General features: G+C 39.6%; 1 long non-coding RNA gene across 1 annotated transcript; it reads right to left on the reverse strand.

Annotated features, from left to right (window-relative positions):
- Positions 1–2,056: 2,056 nt before the first annotated feature.
- LOC107765064 (uncharacterized) lies at positions 2,057–4,814 on the reverse strand. The gene is made up of 2 exons (XR_001643362.2): positions 4,144–4,814; positions 2,057–2,313 (listed from the first exon to the last, which is right to left on the reverse strand). It is a non-coding gene; the product is annotated as an uncharacterized LOC107765064 (long non-coding RNA).
- Between the last annotated feature and the right edge of the window lie 22,008 nt (positions 4,815–26,822).

Below are 26,822 nucleotides of genomic sequence, written 5' to 3' on the forward strand. Positions count from 1 at the left end.
GCCAGTATCATATGAATGAGGTTGACTTGCAGATTTCCCTGGAAGGTAGCCAAATCGAGGGGCAGCAGGTTGATATTGATTCGTCCCCTTCTTTGTGGGAAAATCAGCAGTCACAACAATGCTAAAGAAACGTTAAGGGGCGGTGGCTATTCCATGTTGCTTGATCGCACTAAAATTCTTCAAGATGCCACTCATAGCTCTCCCGAAGTACGAATTTATCAAATAGCTGGTCCAAACTCATCCATCCATCTTTGACATTTCTCAACTTTCTGTTGCTTGTCAGACCCAATACATGAGGAACCATTGGTATCTCATGACGACAGGCAGTATTGGTTTTCTCCCGGCAAATGGTAACTCTGTGAAGCTGGTAACCTCCTCTTGTGTCGACGTCAACTCACAATCAACAAATTTTAAGAGCACTTTGGATGGGTCCAAAAACTCTCTCAGCAGCCTAGCGAGGACTTTGTCGACTTGGATGTTCATCAATGCGGTTTTTGCTCCCAAGTGTTTTCTGATCTCATTCACTTGCTCTCGTCGAATGTTCCTCCACCGCTGCTTCAACTTGTGAGGTGCAACCTTGACCATGTTAATCTGGGGTACGTTGTGGTTCATTCAATGTAAAGAGCTGAAAAGTTTGGTTAGTGTTTGCTCCGTATGTATAGTGTCTTATCTGGATTGGTTCATCATTTCATAGAGAACATGTCAATAGGTGCATAACCCATTGACATTAATGTGGCTTTCCTAATCATGAGTCAATACCAAGGACGGACCCACCTAAGGTTTATGCAGCATGGCCTATGATTACTAAGAATAGTTTGTAACCTAATTTTGGAGTTGGACTGAATAACTGCAAGACATTATGTCAATTGGCCAGACAAAGTCGTTCTCTGAAACTAGAGAGTTTTGAAAGAAGGTTCTGAGTGGTGTAAAAGACAACCCCTGCGCGTTATTTGTGTGTGATTGTGTACAACCAAGACTCGGTAGGAAAGATATGATGACAATGCATAAAGCAGTAACAGATAATTATGGTAAAGTAGTAATATAAGCAAACAGTAAGCATGTTAAAAAGATATCCTCAAAGTTCAAGTCTAATATAAGTCTGGTAGGGTGAGAACTTAAGTGTAAAAATCCCCAGCAGAGTCGCCATGTTGTTGCACCCTATATCGCACTAGCCAAAATAAAATACAACTAATAATCCATCTGAAGTTGATAAAAAGAGAGTCGCCACCCAATATTTTAAGGTTTATTAGGGTATTAATGGGTTTTTAAAATTATAATCCTAATGGTCTATTAACAGGTGAGATTAAGGTAAGGTTTTTAGTTATTCTAAGGAGAAGGTGTTAGGCACCCCTCAAAATCTACCCGAGGTATCTCCTTAAGCTTTGGCTAGGTTCGAGGAAAAATATCTATATTCTGCTTAATCATGTTTTTTAAAGCCTATGAAAATATCCTAAGTTTTAGCTAAAAGTCCGCTACGTGAGAAAAGGTCGTGTATGTACTTTGAAAAGAAATTATATGTTTTTGGATTTTACAATCTTAAAGAGAATCGCCCTTTAAAATATGTACAGTTATTAAGTTGAAAATTGGATACACTTTATTTTTGGAAAAATCTTGCAAGAACTCTTTTGTTTAAAAGAAGTTATATGTTCTTAAGAAAATGTAACTTAGTAAATAAAAGACTACTTGAAATTGCGCCTTAAGTTAGAATAGGTATACCTTTATTTGGAAATCAAGTTCAACCAGAACCTCATACTTTGAAATTCGTTGAAGTCTATCAGTTCATAAGCATCAGCTGTATTTGGTTTTATTTCTAGAAAACAACTTCGTAATTATTTTTTGCACTTCTGATTTTTTCAAGAGAATTAGTTTTGCTTTAGAATCTCTCAAATTCTAAATTATTAAAGGATTAGTGATAACAAGATAAGATCCTTCATTTTTTACGAAGATAAATAAGTGATCAAATATTAAAGGGGTTTAAGGAGCAGAATTTCTGATTTTTTATTCTTTTACCTATGAGCTTTAGTTTGCCTATGTTACTACAAGAACAATAAAATATCTGACACTTTCAATATGGTTAGTTTGTCTAAAGTATATATACACACAGAGGCGGTAAAGAATAATAAGTACAATTAAAGGATAGGGAAAGGAGAACTGGACTCTCGCTATGGGCCTGCAAATGTTCAAGCCCAACATAATGTACACGAATAGTGGCCTCGATAGGAACGTGATGACGTATATCTGAAAGTGGACTTGAGCTCCAAATGGGCTCAGCAGGCCCAAATTGAATTCATGCACACAAAAAAAATAAAATAACTAATGTATATCAATTGCAAAAGCTAAGTAAGATAAAGAGTATAACAAATGGTAATAAAGAGCAAAAGAATGTCGTGAGGCAGATTTTATATATTCTAATCTTATGAGGATTAATAAGAGTTAGTGACTAAAAGCTTGGTGTAAATCCTCTCTTATTGATATAATCTCCCTTTTGAGCTCCTTGTACTTCAGAGTTCATGAGGGTCTCACGGACCCCGAACAGTGCTTTTGTCAAGGAGAGAGAGAATAACCACAATGAATTTTTACATCTAATTACCCTTAACCACATTATATTAATCTTCTTCAGAGGTTTAAACATAAACAAAAGAATCAACAGAGTAACTTTATACTGCTAAGATACAAAAAGTAGTTACAAGAGTCATGGTAAACCCTTTAAAGGTTCAAATACATAAGAAACTCAACAACTATGAACAAATGGGATGTTGTAATTCATTTCAAAGCACAAAAGTAGCCAAGGGCACGATATTGACTTAAGAGGAATCATATCAGAGTCATGAGATCACTTTGAAGACATAGTCAAGCAAGAAAACAAAGTGCAGGCAAGAGACATGTTTCACTTCTCATAGAGTTTAGACGCATAAGTGTTACAGTAAAGTATCACACAGAGATGAGCATAAGAGTATGTTATATTGGCTTCACTATAGGTTTAATCTTCCATAACTCTTCTAAGTGAGTTCAGATCATAGGGATTGTTCACAGGTGTTTCTAAAGTCTCAGCATAGTTAACATCAAGCCTATACCTTATCATTTTGACACCTAAGCTGATTATTCTAATCAGAATTCCTAAGGGGCATGCCAATTAGTCAGGGTAAACAAAGTCATTAAATAGGAAAGAATTGATCTTACTCTTACTCAATACTGACAGACTGATTATACAACACATATATCATCAAAATTTCTAACTATCAGACTTAAACAAATTCAGGGTGAGTCCCTACGGGAGATGGCACTATCAGATATAAGGAAATAGGTAATAACATCCATTTTAAGGCAAACATGTCATAATGAACTGACACTTGAATATATAGGCAACTAGTATGGTATGTAAATCAAACTCAATACATGATTTTAATTTAAGAATATGACAAACATATAGGAATCAGGATAGCAGAAAGTCACAACTAAGTCTAACAATTAAAGTCATGAGAGCATATCATCACTAGCAATGGGAATAGATCCCTTAGTGGGAAATATTCACATACTCAAACCAAGTAAAGCACCATAGCAACCAAGGCAAGTAAAGGTTAGCACATAGGTGCAAATATATAGTCTCTCAAACTGAAGTCAAAAAATAGTTTATTAGCATAGCAAGGATTAATATGAGAGAGGTAAGCTCATGTGTAAAGGTCATTAATGTAATGGCAAGAGTCTCACAAAAGCTCAAACAGTCATGAGAGGGTGAGTATTAATCTCATACTAAGGATCAATAGAGAACAATCTTCCTAACACACTTAGCAAGGTTCAGCACGTACTTTCTTGACTTCTCACACCATCACAAAGAACGCACAAGAATCATTCTGTTACTACTACATATGCAGTATACTAATTAGAGTCAAACAAATTAATATGAAGTTGGGAACTAAACCAAATAGCAGAACATTACATGTATCGGGATGGCATAATGAAACAAGTAATGACAGCATACAGATGATTCTTTGAAACTTGATTTTATCCCAACCTCTTCTGCAGGGCAGAAAACCAAGTAGTAGATGTTCAACAGTGATTTAGGAATCCAAACTCATGACCAGTATAACAGTTGAACTCAAACCGGAGAAGAGAAAGAAAATAGAAAAATCAGAGAGTACTTACTGAGAAATTCTTAAACTTCAACTCTTTTCTTTCTTTCTTTTGTGTTTCGGATAGTATTCAATTTGTCTTAGGTGAATACATTGAATTCCCTTTTTTATAGTGGCATACGAGACTTAGTGTCCCGCTCAGATTCAAAATAGTGACTGGAAAGTGCCTATATCCAGATGATGATAGTAATAGAGGTGAAATCAGTAAAGAACAGAGGGAAAAATATCTTAGAAATTACTTGGGCACGAGGGGATGACCGTTAAAGCTTTTGGACTGGTGGTCAAACCGTAATATCAGAGGTCACTACGTTTGACCTATGGATAAATAATAACATTGATTAAACAAGAGACAAGCAGCCATGCATGCTCTGGATTTGAAAGAACATGGGAGGTTTGATGGGTTTTCAAGTTTCACGATTTAGGTCCAGGTTTTAATTTGGGGATTTTGAATTTCGGTGATGATAATGGAAATATTCCACCTGGATTCGCGGCATAGGGGACAGACTGGGTGATTTGAAGTTGATTCTTGTCACCTTGCACAAATTTGTGCAAGGTCTTTGAGGATTGATGGGCTGATGGATGAGGGAAAGGAGAGAGGAAAGGGAAATGGAGGCGGTTAGGTGGTGAGAGAATGATAGGGTTTAGGGGTGTTTGGTAGGTTTAATAAAATTTTTATTATGGGAAAAAATATACTTCCGTTGGATCTCTGTAATCCAAAGGTGGAGATGAGGTCTGGCATATATTTTAAAATAAAGGAATAAATGGGGATTAATGTGGACCCTTGATGATCTGGGCCAGAAGTCCAGATTCTTGTGTTTGTTTTGTGAGTGTGGGAAATAGGCGACGTGGCACGATGCTATTGGCTCAGAGACTCAGAGGAAGTGGCACAGATTGCCAACATGGAATAGAAACAGTGAGTCTGGACTGGGTCAGGGTGTTTGGGCTCGTGTATTTGGGCCAAAATATCTTAAATAAAGTTTAACAATTGGCCACATTGAGTTTAATTGATTAATTACAATTGTAGCCTTTTGAGCATTTAACCCCTTTTTAAAATCAACTTAATTATGCTTAATTTATCATAATTAAATGCAATAAAATATAATAATCAAATATATTACTAATTGCTATAATTAATTAGTTATTGTTATAATATTTTATTAATTGAATTATGAAACTACTTTGGTTAATTAAAGTAAATAAGGAAATATAATTATAAATTTAAGACTAATTCATTAAATTAATTATAAAACTTGTTTATTAAAATATAATGGTTATTTTAATAGTTCAAAACAGTAAGAGTAGTATAATTTATAAATATTTAATATCAAATTACTTTTAATTCAATAATATTAATTATTATTATCTATTGTATTTTAGAAAAATAGGTATTATTGATTAGAAAATATTTAACCATATTTATTGCCAATTAATAATCATAAATAATTTAGAGACTAGACTCTACGTAGGTTCTCTACGTATCCCATCGTGGGAAGGTAGGTCAGGTGTAGTTCTGTTACAACAAAACCCTAACTCTATTGTCTTCAAATGTGTTATCTCTTGATTGCGTCTGAATTGATTGGCTTCGTGCTGAATTTGCCGTCCATTTCTACTAGGATTTGTGCACCTCCCATTTCTTAATCGATGGCCTTCGTGCTGACTTTGCCTCCACTTAATGGGGGAAATATCTTCTTCAAAACCAACTGACCCGATGTGAATTGCCGAGGTTTCAATTTTCTGTTGAACGCGTTGGCCATCCTATTTTGATACAGATGACCATGATAAATCCTTCCATTCTCTTTTCATCAATGAGCATAAGTTGTTCTTGCCTGAAACATATCCATTCTGCATCATCTAGCTTGGCTTCCTGGATAACTCTCAAATATGGTATCTCGACCTCTCCAGATATCACAACTTCTATGCCATTTACCAACAAGTATGGTTTTTCCCCAGTAGATGTTCTTATGGTAGTGTGGTAACCCGGTAAGGCAAAGGATAGCTTTTCGTACCATTGCATGTGATTGTCCACTTATCTTTTTAAAGATTCTATAGATGTTTTTGGTGGTTGCTTAAACTGCTTCATTCATTTGTGGCCTATAGGCTATGGAGTTGCGGTGGACAATTATGAACTTCTAGAAAATCTCCCTCATGAGATTGCTATTGAGATTGGCTGCACTGTGAATTATGATTGACTCTGGAATCCCCAATAGACAGACTGTGTTTTTACGGTCGAAATCTGACACCACCTTCTTCGTGATAGCCTTGTATGTAGAAACTTTGACCCATTTTGTGAAGTAGTCGATGGCTACCAAGATTAAGTAGTTCCCATTTGATGCGGCAGGTTCTATAGGTCCAATCAAATCTATGCCCCAAGTGGCAAATGGCCAAGGAGAGCCCATTACATTTAACTCATTCGGTAGAACTCGGATGAAATCCCCGGGAATCTGACACTGTGATACATATGCACGTAGCGGATGCTATCACTTTCCATGGTCATCCAAAAGAATTCGGCTCTCAAAATCTTCTTAGCTAAGGTGAAACCATTCATGTGAGACCCGAACATTCCTGTATGTATTTTCTCCAATAATCTTGTTGCTTCAGCATCATCCACACCCCTTAACAGACCCAAATTCGGGGTCCTCCTATACAGAACTTCCATGTTAAGGAAAAAGTGATTTGCTGGTCTTCTTAAGGCTCATTTATGACCATTAGTGTTATTTTCTTGGTACTTTCTTGTTTCAAAAAACCTTTGATGTCTTGGTACCAAGGCCTACTATCTGGATCTTCATCTACCTGGAAATAGTATGCATTCTAATCTCGAGCCTCTATCTCGATAGGGTTGATGTAATTCTTGTATGGGTGCAGGATCATGGATGACAAAGTTGCGAGAGCATCGACGAACTCATTATAGATTCTAGGCACATGTTTGAACTTGATCTTGGTGAAATTCTTACACAACTCCTTCATGCAATACAAGTATGGAAGGATCTTGACATTCTTGGTGGTCCACTCACCCTGAACTTGATGTATCAACAAATCAGAATCTCCTATCACCAAAAGCTCTTTAATGTTCACGTCGACTGCAATCCTAATCCTTAGGATTCATGCCTAATATCCTGCCATATTACTTGTTCAATGTAACCTTATCTTAGCTGAAGCAGGATAATGTTGTCCCGACTTCGAAATTAGGACTGCCCCAATTCCCACTCCCTTGAAATTTGCTGCCCCATTGAAAAGCATTCTCCACCCTGGATATGAATCTGAAATATCCTCCCTAGTGAACAACACTTCTTCATCTGGGAAGTAAGTGCTAAGTGGCTTATAATCCTTGTCCACCAGGTTTTCTGCAAGATGATCAACGAACGCTCGTCCTTTGATAGCTTTCTGCATCACATACACAATATCGAATTCACTGAAAAGAATCTGCCATTTGGCCAATTTTCCCATAGGCATCGGCTTCTTGAAGATGTACTTGAGCGGGTCGATTCAGGAGATTAAATATATGCTATATGCCAATAGGTAATGTCTTAACTTCTGAATGATCTAGGTCAAAGCGCAACAGGTCCGCTCTAACAATGTGTATCTGGCTTCATATCGTGTGAACTTCTTGTTTAAGTAATAGATAGCTTGCTCCTTCTTTCTAGTCTTATGATGTTGTCCCAACATGCATCCAAATGCATTATTCAAGACTAACATGTATAGCAGCAGAGACTTCCCAGGTTCAGGAGGAATTAACACAAACGGACTCGACAAATACTCTTTGATTCTATTGAAAGCTTTTTGACATTCCTCTTTCCACTTTGTAGAGGCATCTTTATTTAACAACTTAAAAATCGGCTCACAGATTACTATTGACTAGGCTATGAACCTGCTGATGTAGTTCAATGTTCTAAGGAATCTCATCACACCCTTCTTACTTTTGGGTAGAGACAAGTCTTGAATTGCCTTGATCTATGAGGGGTCTAGTTCTATCCCTTTTCTGCTGACGATGAAGCCTAACAGTTTTCCTATGGGGACTCCAACACATATTTTGCAGAATTCAACTTCAAACTGTACCTTTACAATCAGTCAAAGAACTTCCTTAAGTCGTTCAAATGATATGCACTCTTTCATGACTTGATGATGATGCCATCCACATATACCTCGATCTATTTGTGGAAGATGTCGTGAAAGAGGTTTGCCATGGCCCTCATGTAGGTAGCACCGGCATTCTTGAGATCGAACAACATGACCCTATAGCAATATACTCCCCATGGTATGGTGAATGCTTTCTTTTCTGCATCTTCTTTGTGCATCTAAATCTGGTGGTATCCAGGAAACAATTCACGAACGATTGTAACTTATGTTTCGCGCACTTTTCGCTAAGGATATGGATATTCTAAAGAGGAAAGTCATCCTTGGGACTGGCTTTGTTGAGATATTGGTAGTCCACGCATATCCTAATCTTTCCTTCTTTCTTCGATACCGGTACGACGTTTTCCAACCATGTAGGGTAATTGGTGACCCTCACCACATTTGCTTTTATCTTGTTAGTGACTTCTTCTTTGATTTTTAGATTCAAATCTGGTTTGAATTTTTTGGGTTTCTGTTTGGTTGTTGGCCCAGCGGGATCAGTGGGCAACCAGTGCGAGATGATGTCAGTACTTAAATTGGGCATGTCGTCATATGACCAAGCGAATACATTGATGTATTGTCCGTAGAGCTCTTCCAAGTCTTCCTTCTGTTCTGCTTTCAAGTGGATGCTGATTCGAGTCTCTTTCACATCTTCTTCACTTCGAAAGTCAATCACTTATGTTTCTTCATGATTGGGCTTTTTCTGGCTTTCTAGCTGCTCAGTCTCTTGCAGGTGGTTCTTAGGCATCATACTGTCATCGTACTCTTCATAGTCCAAATCATTTTGCTCACCGGTTTCGTTAGATGTCAAAATCGTGGAATGCGAGTTTTTATTGATTTGATTACTAAAAAGATAAATTGAGTATAGATAAAGATAAAGATGAATTTGCGATGATTTCATGAAAGTAATTTTTTATTTAACCAAAAAGAACGTCTCAGTATATAAAGAGGCAATTTAACAAAAAGGTACAAGCATGGTTCAGGACTCAATTGACCATGCGCTTTTTCAAAATTACTACAATTCCATACTACCAAGACTCCCGCCGAACCAGAGACAGGTGGTCCAGTTTTTCAATGTCTCTCTAGGTTTGGCATTTTGAATAGTCGGTGTCTTGATATCATCTTCGTCGCAACATTCCTCGATCATGGCTACAAAAAATCTTCCCATGCAATCATTGATATAATCATCTGGTGGTGAGCTCTGACCGGGTCCTGGAATATGCTCTGGTACCAAAACCTTCTTCCTAGGGTTATCGTTGTATGTTCTTCCAGTTATAGGCTGATACCTCAAGCCGGTGGTACTTTTCTGCCCATTCGATTCAATTGGCTCTGCTATCCCATCTGATCGGTCTCCTAGCCCATTCCCTGGTCGGTATCCATATTTCATCATTTCCTACATTGCCATCTTTAACCTATAGTGTTACTGCATGCTGTGATTCTACTCATTCTTCTACATTTATGTTGCTTGCATGATCTTGATTGCATGGATGGCGACCCCATCTAATCCTTCTATGAAAGGAACTGCATTCTCCAAGTAAGCTGACCGGCTTCACTCCCCATGTATCCCAATCTCCTGGAAATCCCACTCAAATTTCATACACTTATGGAGAATGGATGGAACTGCCCCTGCCATGTGTATCCAGGGCCTTCCTAATAGTAGATTGTATGAAGACAAAATGTCCATCACTTGAAACAATATTGGAAACTCAACTAGGCAAATTTTCAAGGCTAAGTAGATATCTCTGATGACATCCTTCTGTGACCTATCGAAAGCCCTTACTGTTACATGGCTCTCTTTCACTTCCCTCAAATGAATGCCCAATTCTCACAGAGTAGAGAACCAGAAAATATTTACTCCGGATCCTCTGTCGATAAAGCACACATGATACAACTTTGTCCCCACATTTGACTGTGATGTGCAGAGCCTTGTTTTGGTCCATAACCTCCATAGGAAGTTCATCTCATCGAAAGGAAATCTTGTTTTCTTTGACCATCTTCCCAATGGTTGCTACTAGTGCCTCGCTAGTGGTACTGCCCGGCATACTTTCCCCACTTAGCACTTTTACTAAAGCATCCTTGTTACTGTCGGAGCTCATCAACAAATCCATAATTGATATGCGGGCAGGGGTCTTTCTCAACTGTTCTTCTATGAAATTTTCTTTAATCGGCATCCTCATTCAAAACTCTACTGCCTCCACGTTTGTTGTGTTTCTCCTCTGATTTTGCTCTCTACTCATGTTCCCTCAATTCACCTCTTCTGGAGCGTAACACCTTCCTGACCTAGTCATTATGTGAGCAGTTGCGCTGAATGTTATTTTTCCTTTCCCTTTGACTGATGAGTCCATGAAACTGCCTTATATACTCGACTCCCTTCATATCTAACAGTGGTGGTGGATCGTTGTTGATTTGTCTGAACTATCATAGGAGGTTTCAACTTCATAGTAATCAATGGAGTTACCCAAGGGAGTGTTCTTGCAGCTTCATCATTCCCAATAGTGACAATGCTCCCTTTTAAGTAATAGTCCCCGTCTAATACAATTATGTTGGCTCCTTAGTTTCTGTGGTTTGGTTGTGGGTTACTATTTACACACTGGATAGCTCCACTTTTAATCAATAGTTTGATCTTATTCTTCAATCTATAACAATCCTTTGTGTCATGCCTAGGAACACCTTAATGATAGGCGCAATGCTTGCTTCCATCAAAATATTTGTAGGGTTGGTCGAGGATTCTTCCTTCCACATGGTATATCATTTTGTCTCTTCTTAATCGTTCGAACTATTGGGCTAAAGGCTCAGAAATTAGGGTGAAGTTTCTTGGATTCCTTTCTTCAATGTTTGGACGTGACCTGGGTACATAGGCATGTCTGCTTTTATGGGTGGTGGTTCGAACTATATGGTCGTGGTGGGTTTGGATGTATATTGGCTCGGGGTGGGTTATAATGGGGTTGACCATTGTAGAATAGTTGGGTATTATATACTGGGGTATAAGGGAGGATGGGTATTTGTGGGGTAGGAGTTGGTTCGACAAGGAGGACTTGACTGATAGTAGGGGGAAATCGCCGTTACTTCCTCTTTCCTCTTCTTCCCACTTCCGATTGAATTGGATTGTATAGCCTTGCTAGTAGCTTGTAGCACGATCATTGACTCTATCTTTCTTGACTTGATACATTCATCCAAGAAAACTCCCATTTTAACCAGGTCGAGAAATTTCTTACTCATCATACCCATCATCTTTTTGAAATAAATTCCCTTTTGCGCACGGATAAAGTAATTAGTTTTCTCATTATCATCCAACGGTGGTTGAGTCCTAGAAGCTTTTGATCTCTAACGGCGAGCATATTCTTGAAATGGTTCAAAGAGCCTCTTCCACATATTCACCAAAGTGAATCCGTTCGGAGTGACCTCAGTGTTGAATCTGAAGCGATTCATAAAATTTTCAGCCATGTCCTACCACTCCCTCAAATTCCTAGTGTCTTGTCTGGTATACCAAACAAGCGCTTCTCTAGTCAGACTCCTTATAAATAGTTTCATTCTTAGCTTTTTATTTCTCCCTAATCCGACCAACTTGTCACGGTATGCCCTTAAAAGAGCGTGTGGGTCGCCTGTTCCGTAAACAATGTCGAACTTTGGAGGTTTGTACCCTGCAGGCATATCAACATCGGGATGTATGCAATTCTTCATAATCCAAGCTCTCTCTCCCTCGAGCAACTTGGAGATTCTTCATCTGTTTCCTCAATACTCGTAGTTTTTCTGATACTGACTCCTCTTCCTTGTATTTTGCTTCTTTCTCTATCTCAGCATATTGGTGTATCTCATAAGGCACTCTGACCGTGATGGGCGCAGTAAAGGTAGGCTCATGACCGGCATATACAGGTGGAATGTACCGCTCATGTGTGGCGTTGTGTGCCGCAGGTATATACTGTGTGTGATTGTTGGTAAAAGTGACGTTGTCACGAGGAGGGGTGTGAACCAAATTGGTGGTAGCTGGTGGATTTTATGGTTCTTGGACATAGTTTGGAGCATAGGGTGTGTGTATAGGAGGGTTTGGTAAATTTGCAGGGGTTACTGGTGGTATAACTTGAGTTGTGGGATTTGCGGTGATAGTAGTTAGGGTATTGGTTGTTTGTCAGATAGATGAAGGGAAATGGTCAGGGATTGAATCTAGGGAAGGGAAGCAGGGTGGTTGCAGAAGCATTTTCACGACCAAATGTGCTAGCTCCCAGATTTGTTTTTCCAGTATCATAGGAATGAGGGTGAGTTGCAGATTTCCCAGGAAGGTTGCCAAAACTAGGGACAGCAGGTTGATATTGATTCGTCCCTTTCTTTGTGAGAAAACCAACACTCCCAACAATGCTAGAGAAACGTTTAAGGGGTGGAGGCTCTCCCATGCTTCTTGATCACACTGGAATTATTCAAGATGACACTCATAGCTCTCCCGATGTTCTATTTTGTCAAATAGCTGGCCTAGCTCATCCATCCATCTTTGACGTTTCTCAAGTATTTGTTTCTTGTCCGACCCAATACATGGAGTAACCTATGGTCTGGCATGCCGACTAGTTGTATTGGTTTCCTTCCGACGAATGGTAACTCCATGAAGTTGTTAACCCCCTCCAGTGTAGGCATCAACACACAATCAACAAATTTGAAGACTTGTTTGGATGGGTCCAAAATCACTATTAGCAGCCTAGTGAGGACTTTTTCGGTTCAAGTGTTCATCAAGGCAATTAGTGCTTCCAGGTCTGTTTTGTTCTCACTCACGTGCTCCCGTCGAATTTTCCTCCACCACTACTTCAACATGTGAGGTCAACCAACGACCATGTTAACCTCGGGGACGTTGCAGCTGATTTCCATGTAAAGAGGTAAAAGGTTTGGTACATGTTGACTCAGATATTTAATGTATTATCTGGATTGGTTCGTCGTTCCACAGAGAGTAGGTCGTTGGGTGCATAAGCCGTTGACATTAAGGTGGCATTCCTAATTGTGAGTCAATACCAAGGACTGACCCACCTAATGTTTATGCAACATGACCTATGTTTGCTAAGAGTAGAGTATTTCCTAATTTTGGAGTTGGACTAAATAACTACAAGATGTTATGTCAGTTGGCCTGACAAAGTCGTTCTCTAAAACTGGAGAGTTTTGAAATAAGGTTTGGAGGGGTGTAAAAGACAATCCTCGCATGCCATTTGTCTGTGATTGTGTACATCCAAGACTCGATAGGAAAGATGTGATGATAGTGTATAAAGTAGTAACAGATAATTGTGGTAAAGTAGTAATATATGCAAACAAGTAAGGATGTATAAGCATGTTGAAAGTGTAAGAAAGTAGAATGAAGCGAATAAACATGTATTTGAAGGTTAAGCATAATTAAACCAGAATATAACAAAACATCCTCAAAGTTCAAGTCTAACCTAAGTCTGCTAAGGTCAGAACCTAAGTATAAAAATTCCCAGCAGAGTTGTCATGTTATAGAACCTTATTTTGACCTAGTCAAATTAAAATTCAACTAATGGTCCATCTGAAGTTGATTAAAGAAAAGTCGCCACCTAATATTTTAAGGTATAGTAGGGTACCTATGGGTTTGTTAAATTATTATCTTAATGGTCTACTAACCGGTGATATTTGTATTAGGGTTCTAGTTATTCTAAGGGCAAGGAATTAGTCACCCCTCAAAATCTACCTGAGGTAGCTCCTTAAGCTTAGACTAAGTTCGAGGAAAAATGCCTATATTCTGCTTAGTCCTGTTTTTAAAGCCTATAAAAATGTTCTAAGCTTTAGCTAAAAGTCGGCTACTTGAGAAAAGGTGGTGTATGTGCTTTGAAAAGAAACTATATATTTTTGCGATAATCTTGAAAAGAAATCGCCCTTTAATATATGTACACTTATTAAGTTGAAAACTATATACACTTTATTTTCTGAATAATCTTGTAAGAACTCTTTTGATTAAAAGAAGTGGTATGTTTTAGGGAAAATGTCACTTAGTAAATAAAGGACTACTTGAAATTACGCCTTAAATTGGAATGGGTAAACCTTTATTTGGAAATCAAGTTTAACCGGAACCACATACTTTGAAATTCGTTGACGTCCATCAGTTCATAAGCATTCATTGTGTTTGATTTTAGTTCTTGAAAATGGCTTCGTAATTATTTTTTGTAATTCTGATTTTTTTCAAGAGAATTCGTTTTGCTTTTTAATCTGTCAAAGTCCAACCTTACTGGAAACGGTTAGTGATAACAAGATAAGATCTTTCATTTGTTAATAATATAAATAAGTGAGAAAAAATTATAGGTGTTTAAATAGCAGAATTTCTGAATTTTTATTCTTTTACCTATGAGCTTTGGTTTGCCTATGTTCCTATAAGAACAATCAAATATCCAACACATTCAATATGGTTAGTTTCTCTAAAGTATATATATACATAGAGGTGGTACAGAACAACAAGTGTAATTAAATAAAAAGGAAAGGAGAACTAGACCCTCGATATGGGATAGCAAATGTTTAGGCCCAGCATTATGAGCACGAACACCATACTCGACAGGAATGTGATGACCCATATCTGAAAGTGGACTTGAGCTCCAAATGGGCTCGGCAGGCCCAAATTGAATTCATGCATACAAAGAAAAGAAAATTATAACGTATATCAATTTCAAAAGCTAAGCAAGACAATGATTATACGAAATGGTAATAGAGAACTAAAAAATGTAGTGAGGCAGATTTTATTTATGCCAATTCTATGAAGACTCATAAGAGTTAGTGACTAAAAGCTTGGTGTAAATCCTCATTTATGGATATAATCCCTCATTTGAGCCCTTGGCATTTCATAGTTCACGAGAGTCTCACGGACCCCAAGCAGTACTTGTGTCAAGGAGAGAGATCATAACCCAAATGAGCTTTCACATCCAAATACCCATAACCACCCACTATTAATCTTCCTCAGAGGTTGAAATACAAACTAAAGAATCAACAGAGTAACTTTATACTGCTAATATATAAACAGAAGGTACAAGAGTCATGGTAAACCCTTTAAAGGTTCAAACACACAAAAAACTCAACAGCTTCGAACAAATGGGATGTTGTAATTCATTATCAAAGCACAAAAACAGCCAAGGGCACAATATTGACTTAAGAGGGATCATATCAGAGTCATGAGATCACATTGAAGACACAGTCAAGCAAGAAAACAAAGTGCAGGCAAGAGACATGTTTCATTTCTCATAGATTCTAGACTCATATGTGTTACAGTCAAGTATCCCACAGAGATGAGCATAAGGGTATGTTCTATTGGCTTCACTGTAGGTTTAATCTTTCATAAATCTTCTAAGTGTGTTCAGATCAAAGGTATTGTTCACAGGTGTTTCTAAAGTCTTAGTATAGTTAACAACAAGCCTATACCTTATCATTTTGACACCTAAACTGATTATTCTAATAATAATTCCTAAAGGAGGCATGCCAATTTGTCATGACCCAAAATCCACTATAGGTCGTGATGGCGTCTAACGTCGCCGTCAAGCAAGACAACAGTGATTTATCAATTTAATTACTCATTTTTATTACTTTCGAAATCATAGATTTTAGTAAGGAAGGAGATTTACACTTCTAAATTCACGGAAACGTGCAACATTTGTAGTTTATAAAAAATATTAAAGGTGATAATAATATACGAAACCTTATGCATAAACCAGTATAACCCCAAAATTCGGTGTCACAAGTGCATGTGCATTTTTCAAAGAGTACAATAATAATACAACATCTGTCCAGAATATAAATAAGACAGGATAAAATAAATAGTACGATGGATACTCGGTGGACTACGATGCGTAGCCTGGAATGCAGCTCACATAAAGTCTCCTCAATAGGTGTGCCTACGCGCCAGGATGATCACCAAACGAACCTGTCAGATCCCGCACATTTAGTGTAGAAGTGCAGCATTAGTACGTAAATTAACGCGTACCCAATAAGTATCTAGCCTAACCCCAGAGAAATAGTGACAAGGGGTCGACATCGACACTTACTAGAGGTCCAATAAAGCAATATAATAAATCATAAGCAGATATGAAGCACACAACAATATTGGGGTAAATCTGTAAGTTACATAATCTTCCAAATATTTCTTTTAAAGTATGAATTTCTCAATCTTGTATTCTACCTTAGCAGCTCAGAAAATGTCAAGTGCCAATATCAAATGAATAAGGAATACCATATAAAATGTCGAGCATCAGTGGACAGATAATCTCGCGAATGTTCGGACTACCAGCGATATAATGCATGATTATGCCGATGTCGTTCGGCCCGATCCAAAATAATGTGTACACTACCGAGGGTCGAGTGGAATGAACCATATATGCATCTATTATACTGTCGAGGCGTTCGGCCCGCTCCACAAGAAAGGAATGAAATTATCGAAGTACGAGGCACATGCTTACAATATAGTACATGGACACAATAAGAAATATACCCCTTTAGATTCATCAAATATCTTGGAAACAACTCAAGGTGATAAAACTCAGCCTAATATATTTATGTGTTTCTAAATCCATTCGAGTTAAAATTTTAATTAATTAAACTAGCAAAATGAGTCCAAGCTATTTAAATATTATATGATAACGTCCTAATCCTACCCGGACATAATTATGCTTTAGCTACGTACAGACACTGATCACCTCGTGCGTACGTAGCACCCACAACTAGTTGCACATAATAATAAATATCACCTAGGGGTAGTTTCCCCCTTCACAAGGTTAAACAGGAGACTTACCTCACTCCGAAGTTCTATAACCGGCTCTCGCGCCTCTCTAATACCTCAAACCAAAGCCATCGATCCGAAACTAGTCAAACATTATGTAAATCAATCAAAATATACCCCAATGCTTACAATGTAACATTTTATAAAAATTCCCAACTCCGCTCGAAAAGTCAATAAAGTCACTCCCACGTGCCCGAATTCCAAATATTTTTAAAGATAAACTTTACCCATAACACCATGAACTCAAATATATAATTTGTTCCAAATTTCATGTCCAATTTTGTGGTCAAAATCCAAAAATACAAATTTTTACGTTTTCTATGTAGGAATATAAACCATGTATTTAACTCACAATATGTAGGAATTACTTACCTCGACATAGGTGATGAAAATCTCCCCTCCAAGAGCTCCAAAAATCGCCCAACCAAATGTAAATGTGAGAGAAATGGGCTAAGTCTTGGATTAAAAATACCCCACTATCCAGCGACCATCGCACATGCGGTCAAGTAGCCGCTTCTGTGGCTCTGCACCTACGGAAAGTCCATCGAAGGTGCGGCTGCAGCTCAACCCAGCATCCCTCGCTTCTGCGCCCCATGTAGCACATCTGCGCTTCTGCTTTTGGGGGCCTCAAGCGCTTCTACGCTCGCGCACATGCCCGATCATGTCCGCTTCTGCAGCTCAGGCCTTCTTGGCCAACCTCCGCTTCATCGACATCTTCTCTGCATCTGCGGTTCGCATGTGTGGAAATTTCCTCACACCTGTGCTCCCAGACATCTTCCACAAAAATAGCACCAGCGATGGATACTTCGTACCTACGGGATCGCACCTGCGGCCAGTCCTTGCGCAGGTGCGATAGCACCACACTTCAGCAGCATCAGCAAGTCCTCAACTCCAAATTTCTGTCCGTTTTCAATCCATTTCCATCCCGAGGCCCCCGGGACCCATCCAAACGTATCAATACAACCCAATATACAATACGGACTTAGTCGAAGCCTTGAATCAGTCCCAACAACATCAAATCTACGAATCTACGATCGAAATATTTCTTTAAGAATTCAAACTTTTAAACTTCGACGAACGCGTCCGAATCATATCAAAACATTCTGAAATGACGCCAAACTTTGCACACAAGTCATAAATCACAATGCGAACCTATTCCAAGGCTCAGAATCCCAAACGGACTTCGATAACACCAAAGTCCACTTCAATTCAAACTTAACAAATGCTAAAACCTTCAAAATGCCAACTTTCCACAATAAGCGCCGAAATGCTCCCGGGTGATCCGTTACTCAACCCGAACATATGCCTAAGTCCGAAATCATCATACAAGCCTATTGGAACCTTCAAATCCCGATTCCGATGTCGTTTACTTAAAAGTCAAACCTTAGACAATTCTTCCAACTTAAAGCTTCCGGAATTAGAATTTCCTTTCCAAATTAACTCTGAACATCCCCAATTCAATTCCAAACAAACGTACAAGTCATAATACATGAAGTGAATCTATTTAAGTCCTCACAACACCGAACGACGCGGTAGTGCTCAAAAAAACCAGTCGGGTCATTACATTCTCCCCCACTTAAACATACGTTCGTGCTTGAACGTGCTAAGGACTGCTCCGGAGTTGTCCAAAAATAACTATTTAACACCTCATGTACTTACCCGTGCCACCACAACCCAGTTGAGCATGTTAGCTTGAGCCAGTCCGAAGATCTTTCCTATAACCTTAGCTAACAAGCTTCAGAACCAAATTCCAACATCCAAAATTTTCCACGAGACCCGATTCTAACATATGAGCACTGCATCAATCACCAGACACTGTACCCAACATGACCATGCTCCTCCGCTAAAATCACACCATGCACCACGTAATTCGCTTGACCATAATAACATCCTCCGACCACAATAGCGGTAATTTCACGAATCTGATGCCCGCAATACACCTCATAACACATATAAGCCCTGATCTAACTCTCGCAATACAGCCACGGCGGAAGAGATGTGTAGAAACTAATAACCACGTGCTCAACAAATCATGGATCTCTCCTCCGGACAAGAACCATTACCTCATGCTGAACTAAATAACAATATTTGCTCTTTAATATACCCTACATAACTCTGATCGCACTGATCCCAGGCCCATACACTCGTCTCACCCAGTAAAAGCTGCTCAGGCAATAAGCCATCTCACACACTGCCCAGGATTTCATATGATGCCATCAATGCAACAACAAGCTACAACTTGAATATGACACATAAAGAAGAAAAAACTCTAGGAAAGAACTACCCAGCCCGTGTAACTAATAAAACGACCGAATATATGCTATGAACCTACCTTAGGGATGAAAACAAGGCACACAAAATAAGTGTAAGGAACTATGCCAAACATCTCATTGTTGCGGTGTGCAACCCGATCCAATATGACACTGTTGCGGCGTGCAACCCGATCCACACAGCATGCCCATCGTGGCATGCGATCCGATCCAAACAATATACCCATGGCGGTGTGCCACCCGATCCGCACATAACAATCAAGAAGAAAACATACATCAAGTCGTGCTGCTTATACTTACGAAATGCCTGAATATCAACCACAAGCAAACCAAGTGCGTAATACAAATCCTGAGGAGACGGATAGTGCCATACGCTACGAAACCCAAGCACAACTATGGTGCGATAAGTGACATGCATCTCGAGAGCCATCATTCTCATATAACACCACAAGCTACACATGACCTCAACACACGTGCAAATAATCAAGCCGTCTCACAACCCACATGGCACAATAGAGATTACATGGAATAGCTAACAACAGGAGTAACATCCAATGCCCGACTCCTCCTCCTTAAGCAATGTTATGACGAATGAACACATCCGACCTGACGTAGATCACACATTCACATTAGACCCACCAACGGACCTTTAACCGATTCTGATCATATCATACTGGGCCAATAACCTTCTAAGGATCCACAATGGCCCCATCCATGACACACACGAGTAGCTGTCCACTCCGGACAAAACTCCCGCAATTCACAACCAAGGAATAGAGTGCCTTCCAGGCATAAACTCTCATATTAACGATAGTACAAAAAATGTTCATACTTGGTTTCAATGTTTAACAATCAAGTGACTAAAATGTCACACTTTTACAAATCTACCTGTGGGATACGCTCCCACGACCTTCCGCACTAGATAGCAAAGTCTGCACCTCCATACCACCAACCGTACTAATCAGTAAAGCAATTCAAGAACCCGCATATCAATACACAATGCTCCTTCCACAGAACACCATTCCTAGGCAACACTAGGATAATGTCAGCTTACTCTAAACATCTAAATTCTTCCCGGATCATCCGAGCTCGTGATGTACTTGTCAATACCGAACTGCAACCTCGATCCTCAACTTTCAAATTCCCATGTCGCTCACTGCACCTATCATGCCGCTATGCAATAATACAAGTATTCATCATAACCCTTGAACTACTAGTAGAATAAACACTTGTTGGATATAAACCTTTCACATAGTTCATTTCAGAAGAACCAATGCTACACACAACTGAATTCCCAAACCGCAAAAAATACGAACCTCAAGTCGTGATCTAAACCGCCATGACTCTTCCCGAATCCATTTACACAACAAGGCCATTTCAATCAAATACCTCCCAAATCAATCAAGCTGGGATGGCTGTCGAGCCCACAGGTACAACCACAAACCACATATATAACTTCACACGCCGAAGGAACTGATCATTGCCACAATCATGCTGATTTAACCATTACTAACTGAACCAACTTCTTCTAATTCACTCTTGATTTGCCTTAGAAATAATAGTAGCTCCATTCAAGAATCGTAACGAAACTCAACAACACCCCTCCCGAGTGACCCACTATATGAGACCACATCATCTCAATACCTATGAACCATCTCATACCTTCCTCATGTGCACAATAGCATCTCCAACTGGTACACCTATTCTGAAAGACCTCCCGCGAATCCGAAACTGTTCCTCCCATTTTTCCAATATTGCCCCGCAGACCCGATGATAACATAGAAAATTCCCCAAGTATTCCTCACACCTTGTTGCAAAATCCCGGTCTCCAGCCACATAACAAACCCATTAGAACCACTGTTGAGGGTCACCCACTCTGACTTGGTCGCGAACATAAGCCAAACTATAGTGCGCTGTCAGCATATGAACACTCCCAAAGAAGCAACCGAATGAATTATTTTTCCTTGCACATCACATCTACCAGAAGCATAAACTATAAGTCTCCCCAAAATCTGTGCATGAATCGATAAGACAAAATATAACACACATTCATCAAATCCTTTGTTCGAACTACCCATGATTTTTCCTTTTCTTAGTCATAAATAATCCACAAATGACCCAATAACCAGAAGGTGCACAAGTAGACAACCACGCGAACCAATGGTAGATAGTGGGCTCCGCCACATAATGTAGAGCCCATAATGATTCCTCCTTCCCAATCACCATGATATTGCATCGTTAACCTACAAAATTCTCAAAACTTCTTGTTAAACATTTCATAAAACATCTCGAATTATCAGCCACAATTGCCTGTGCGACCTCCCGCTGGAAAGTAAGTAGAGATAGCCCACATGTGGAATTCCCTACCGACATCTCCCAATGACGATGCACTGGGTACAACTACCATGAACTTAATAAACCCTCCTGATCCCGTGCTCATCCACCAGTTGTACAAGTCTGTTCAGTCCCAATTCACATCAACTGAAAGTCCGACGATACATTCCAAACTCGAAGTCATGTTTCACACCTCTTCATTTCTAGCAAACTCCCGCCGCCATAATCAAGCTTCCTCCATCCGGCAGCCACCATCCCAAAATAAAATGCATAGGCTTAGTCATTATCCACCTTGATTCCCAAATCGCTCTAAACTTTCCTCAAGGTAAGTGGCTTTCCTGCCACAGAATTCATATGCTACTCTACCACTCCGACTCCGGTTAAACCACATCCTTTAAGCAACTTGTCGACCTCTGCTCTTCATACTTGACCTGCTAGTAATTTGACCACCGTGAGACACCTCCCGCCATGTCCTTCCTCATCCTTCGCTGCCCAAATGTTGCCTCAAATAAAAATCCTTCTCTGTAGCACCTGAACTAATAAATTGCTACCAACTCTACGCCTTCTCGAAGATCATCTTTCTCGAGCCATTCACTTTCGAAGCACCGGTTCAATTATGAAATTGCTACATACAGCCATCTCTGACAACCGCTTCTTAAACACTATTTCACCACACACTACCCCGAAGGCAAATCAAAGAAGATCGTAACACCGACGAACCTTAATAGATTCAAACAAGCACGACGACACCACATCGCAAATAAAAATTCCACCACGCTCAAAAATATCAAGTCGCGTTACTCCATTAACCAACACTTGAACATCCATAGTTCTGATTGCCCTTCCTCCACTGGAATTAGATTCCGAACCTCTAAACCGTGAACTGATAAATCGTCCTTTCGATTCATTCACTGCCGCAATCCATAAATAAGCACCATACCATTACACCAACACTGTGCGATAACAACGCATGAACATCATAGAAATTTGTACATAGCCTCAAACTATAGGAAATACAGATTCTAAGCTAAAATGATAGAACATCCTACCGCAAGGCGATGATAATAGCCTGCCCGAATACGCAGGGAAAACATCTTGCACCACCACTAAAAATCCCCGATGCCCAATTGATAACAAGCGCTTCACGTAGCATAAGATTGAGTAGGAAGGGAGTAAAGGCATAAGCCTCAAAAGAATCAAATCGCACGATGAAGAATCTAGAAGGGAAGTTCTCCTAACAACCCTGTAGCCTCTCGAAGATAAGTACAAACATATCCGTACCGATCCGCAAGACTCTTCTAGACTTTCTCATAAATTGTGAGATCTAAGTGAACCTAACGCTCTGATACCAAGCTGTCACAACCCAACGTCAGACAAGCCAACAGTGATTTATCAATTTAATTACTCATTTTTATTACTTATAAAATCATAGATAAGGAAGGAGATTTACACTTCTAAATCCACGGGAACGTTCAACATTTGTACTTTATAAAAGAAATTAAAGGTGATAATAATATATGAAATTGTAAGCGTCAACTAGTATAACCCCAAAACCCGGTGTCATACGTGCATGAGCATTTTCCAAGGACTACAATAAAAATACAACATATGTCCATAATGCAAATAAGACAGGATAAAATAAATAGTATGATGAAGACTCGATGGACTACGATGCATAGTCTGGAATTTAGCTCACATAAAGTCCCCTCAACATATTCGCCTACAGTCCAAGATGATCACCAAACGAACCTGTCAGATCCTGTACATTTAGTGCAGAATTGCAGCATGAGTACGTAAATCAACGCGTGCCCAGTAAGTATCTAGCCTAACCCCAGAGAATAGTGATGAGGGGTCGACATCGACACTTACTAGAGGTCCAATAAAACAATATAATAAATCATAAGCATATATGAAGTACACAAAAATAATGGAGTAAATCTATAAGTTACATAATTTTCCAAATATTTCTTTTAAAGTATGAATTTCAAAATCTTGTATTATACCTTAACAACTCAAAAAATTTCAAGTGCGAATATCAAATGAATAAGGAATACCATATAAAATTTCGGGCATCAATGAAAAAATAATCCCGTGAATGTTCGGACTACCAGTGCTATAACGCATGATTATGCCGAGGTCATTCAGCCCGATCCAGAATAATGTGTACGCTGCCAAGGTTCGTGCGGCATGAATCATAGATTCATCTATTATACTGCTGTAACGACCCGGACGGTCGTTTCATGAGTTATAGCCCTGTTCCCCAATTTCCTGCTTCTTTTGTTTTATTCAGCTATGTTATGATATACCGGGTTAGTTGGTTCGAGTCCGGAGTGGTTTCGGTGTGAATTGAGACACTTAGTCTCTTTATTAGAAGATTAAGTTGGAAAAGTCAACCGAATGTTGACTTACGTGTAAATGATCTAGGAATTGAATTTTGGTGGTTCTGTAGCTCTGTTAGGTGATTGTGGACATAGGAGCGTGCCCGAAATATGATTTGGAGGTTCGTGGTAGAATTAGGCTTGTATTGGCGAAAATTAGAATTTTAGCGATTTTGGCCGACAGTGGAAATTTTGATATCGGGGTCGGATTGGATTTCTGGAAGTCGGAGTAGGTTCTTGGTGTCACTTCTAAATTGTGTACAAAATTTAAGGTCATCTAGACGTGATTTGGTAGGTTTCAACATTGTTTGTGGAATTCAAAAGTTTAGAAGTTCTTAGGCTTGAATCCAGGCGTAATTTTGTGTTTTGGTGTTGATCTTAGTGATCCGAAGGTTCAATAGAGTTTGTATAAGGTTATTGGATATGTTGGTATTTTTAGTTATGGTCCCGAGGGCCTTGGGGTGATGCCGGGTGGTTAACGGAAGAATTAGAGTTGACGAAATGTAGCTGAAGCTGCTGGTTCTGGTATCTTCCGCCCTTGCGGAGTGGGAGCCGCAGGAGAAATTGAGCAGCCGCAGATGTGGCCATGGAGGACTTGGGTAGGAACCGTCCGTGCGAAGGTATTCCCGCACCTGCGTGAGTCGAAGATGCGGGCAGGTAGGTGCATGTGCGAGTTTTGACCGCAGACGCGAGAGAGTTTCTGCACCTAGGTAGGGCGCAGATGCGGTCTTGAGGCCGCAGGAGCGAAGTCGATATTTTAAGTGAAATCCGCACATGAGATGGAATTTTCGCAGGTGCGGCATCACAGAAGGGATCAATAGACCGCAGGTGCGGTATTGCTGGGTAGAAAAGTACCAGCTCGAGGTTTTGTCTTTCATTTTCAATTTTGGACATGAGAAACTCGGGAGTGAGGCGAGTTTTTGAAGGTTTTCAAGGAGCAACGTTGGGGTAAGTGATTCTAACCCATAATGGTATAAATTTTGTGAATCTATGGCCTTGTTCATCATTTAATTAGGGATTGGAATTGGAAATTTGGGGATTTAGGGCTTGGGAATTAGAGAGTGATCTTTGAGGTTTTGGAGGAGCAATCGAGGTCGGATTTTGGCAAATTTGGTATGACTAGACTAGTGAGTGAATGCGCTTTCGGGTTTTGTGATTTTTGTTGGATTCCAAGACGTGGTCTCGGGGGCCAGGTTTGAGTCGATTTTGGATATTGGCTATAATTTGGTATTTTTCTTGTGGAATGGATTCCTTTAGCCTTTATTCATTGTATTGTATTACTTGTGCTTATATTCGGGACGTTCAGAGGCTGAATTGAGATGCAAGGGCATTTCAGAGTAGGACTTTGCTGGGTTTGAGGTAAGTAACATTTTCAAACTTGGTTCTGAGGGTTCGAGACCCCAAATTATATGCTATGTGATTGGTATTGAGGTGACGCACATGCCAAGTGACGGGCATGCAGGCGTGCACCATGAGAATTGTGACCCGGGTGATTCCATGGCACCGTTTAGTGACTCTATTCATGTTGATATCCATGTTTTCATCATGTGATAAAGTAGTTGAGCTGTAAATCAGTCTTTTAGGCCTTGTGCCAGTATTGTTTGGACCCTTAGTGGTCGTTTCTTCCTGTCATCTCACTAGTTTTCATTCACTATTTCATACTGAGTTATGATCATGCATTTTTATATCATATCTCGGTCTTAGTTATTTATTGATTCATCATATCATTGTTCCGGGTTGTTTTCATGACATTGTGAGCTCGTGGCGAGACTGGAGAGGTTGATGACTAAGTGAGGCCGAGTGCCTGGTTATGAGTGACAGTTATGGGATCGGGCTGCACGTCGCAGTGGTTATATTGATGATTATGATGGTGCTTGGGCTATAGGAGCCCCTCCGGAGTCTGTAACACCCCCTAGTGAGCACAGATGATATTATTGAGGGATGGATTTCCCTGGACATGGATTTTTCCGAAGTACTTGATACCTGGAGATGGATTTCTCCACAGGGTTGGATTGCCCTTTTTCCTCAGTACTGGTGACTTATAGTCAGTGTTATATATGTTCCGGGATGGATTTCCCTAGGCTGGATGGCCATATACAGTACCGAGTGGTTGAATACTTGAGAGTGGAGCACATGGTGCATTTCATACAGTTTGTGTATTCGCATGTAGAGATAGATGAGTTGTATACCTTACATTGTTCAGATATGTATTTCCTTTACTGTTTGACCTGTATATTTGACTTGAAAGCATGCCTACATTTCTGCACATTTATTTCTGTTATACTTGTTGAGGTTGAGTTCATCACTACCTTTCACTCCAAAGTTTGGACTTGTTACTTACTGAGTTGGTGTATTCACGTTACTCCCCGCACCTCATGTGCAGATCCAGGCGATACCGATCATAGCGGCGATTGCTGATTGAAGATCCTAGAGTTTTGGAGACTGTCAAGGTAGCTGCACTGCGTTCGCGGGCCTTGACTCTCCTTCTTTATCTTTGTCGTACTTTCAGTTTACATCTCTAGACACTGTAGTAGACTGTATTTCGGATCTAGACGCTCATGTACTCAGTGACACCCTTATTTTGGGCTGGATTGTACCACTTTTTGATTTTCATATGTTTTAAATATTTTTTATTTAATGTTAAATGCTTTTGTTAACATTTTCAAACTCATTGTTGGGTGTGTTGGGTTGTTGAGTTGAGGCTGGCCTAGTTCCATGATAGGCGCCATAACGATGATTGATTTTGGGTCTTGACAACTTGGTATCAGAGCCTAGGTTACATAGGTCTCATCAGTCATGAGCGAATTTAGTAGAGTCTTGTGGATCAGTACGGAGACGTCTGTACTTATCTTCGAGAGCT

The sequence above is a fragment of the Nicotiana tabacum genome, chromosome 2 (assembly GCF_000715075.1).
Source record: "Nicotiana tabacum cultivar K326 chromosome 2, ASM71507v2, whole genome shotgun sequence".
NCBI lineage: Eukaryota > Viridiplantae > Streptophyta > Magnoliopsida > Solanales > Solanaceae > Nicotiana > Nicotiana tabacum.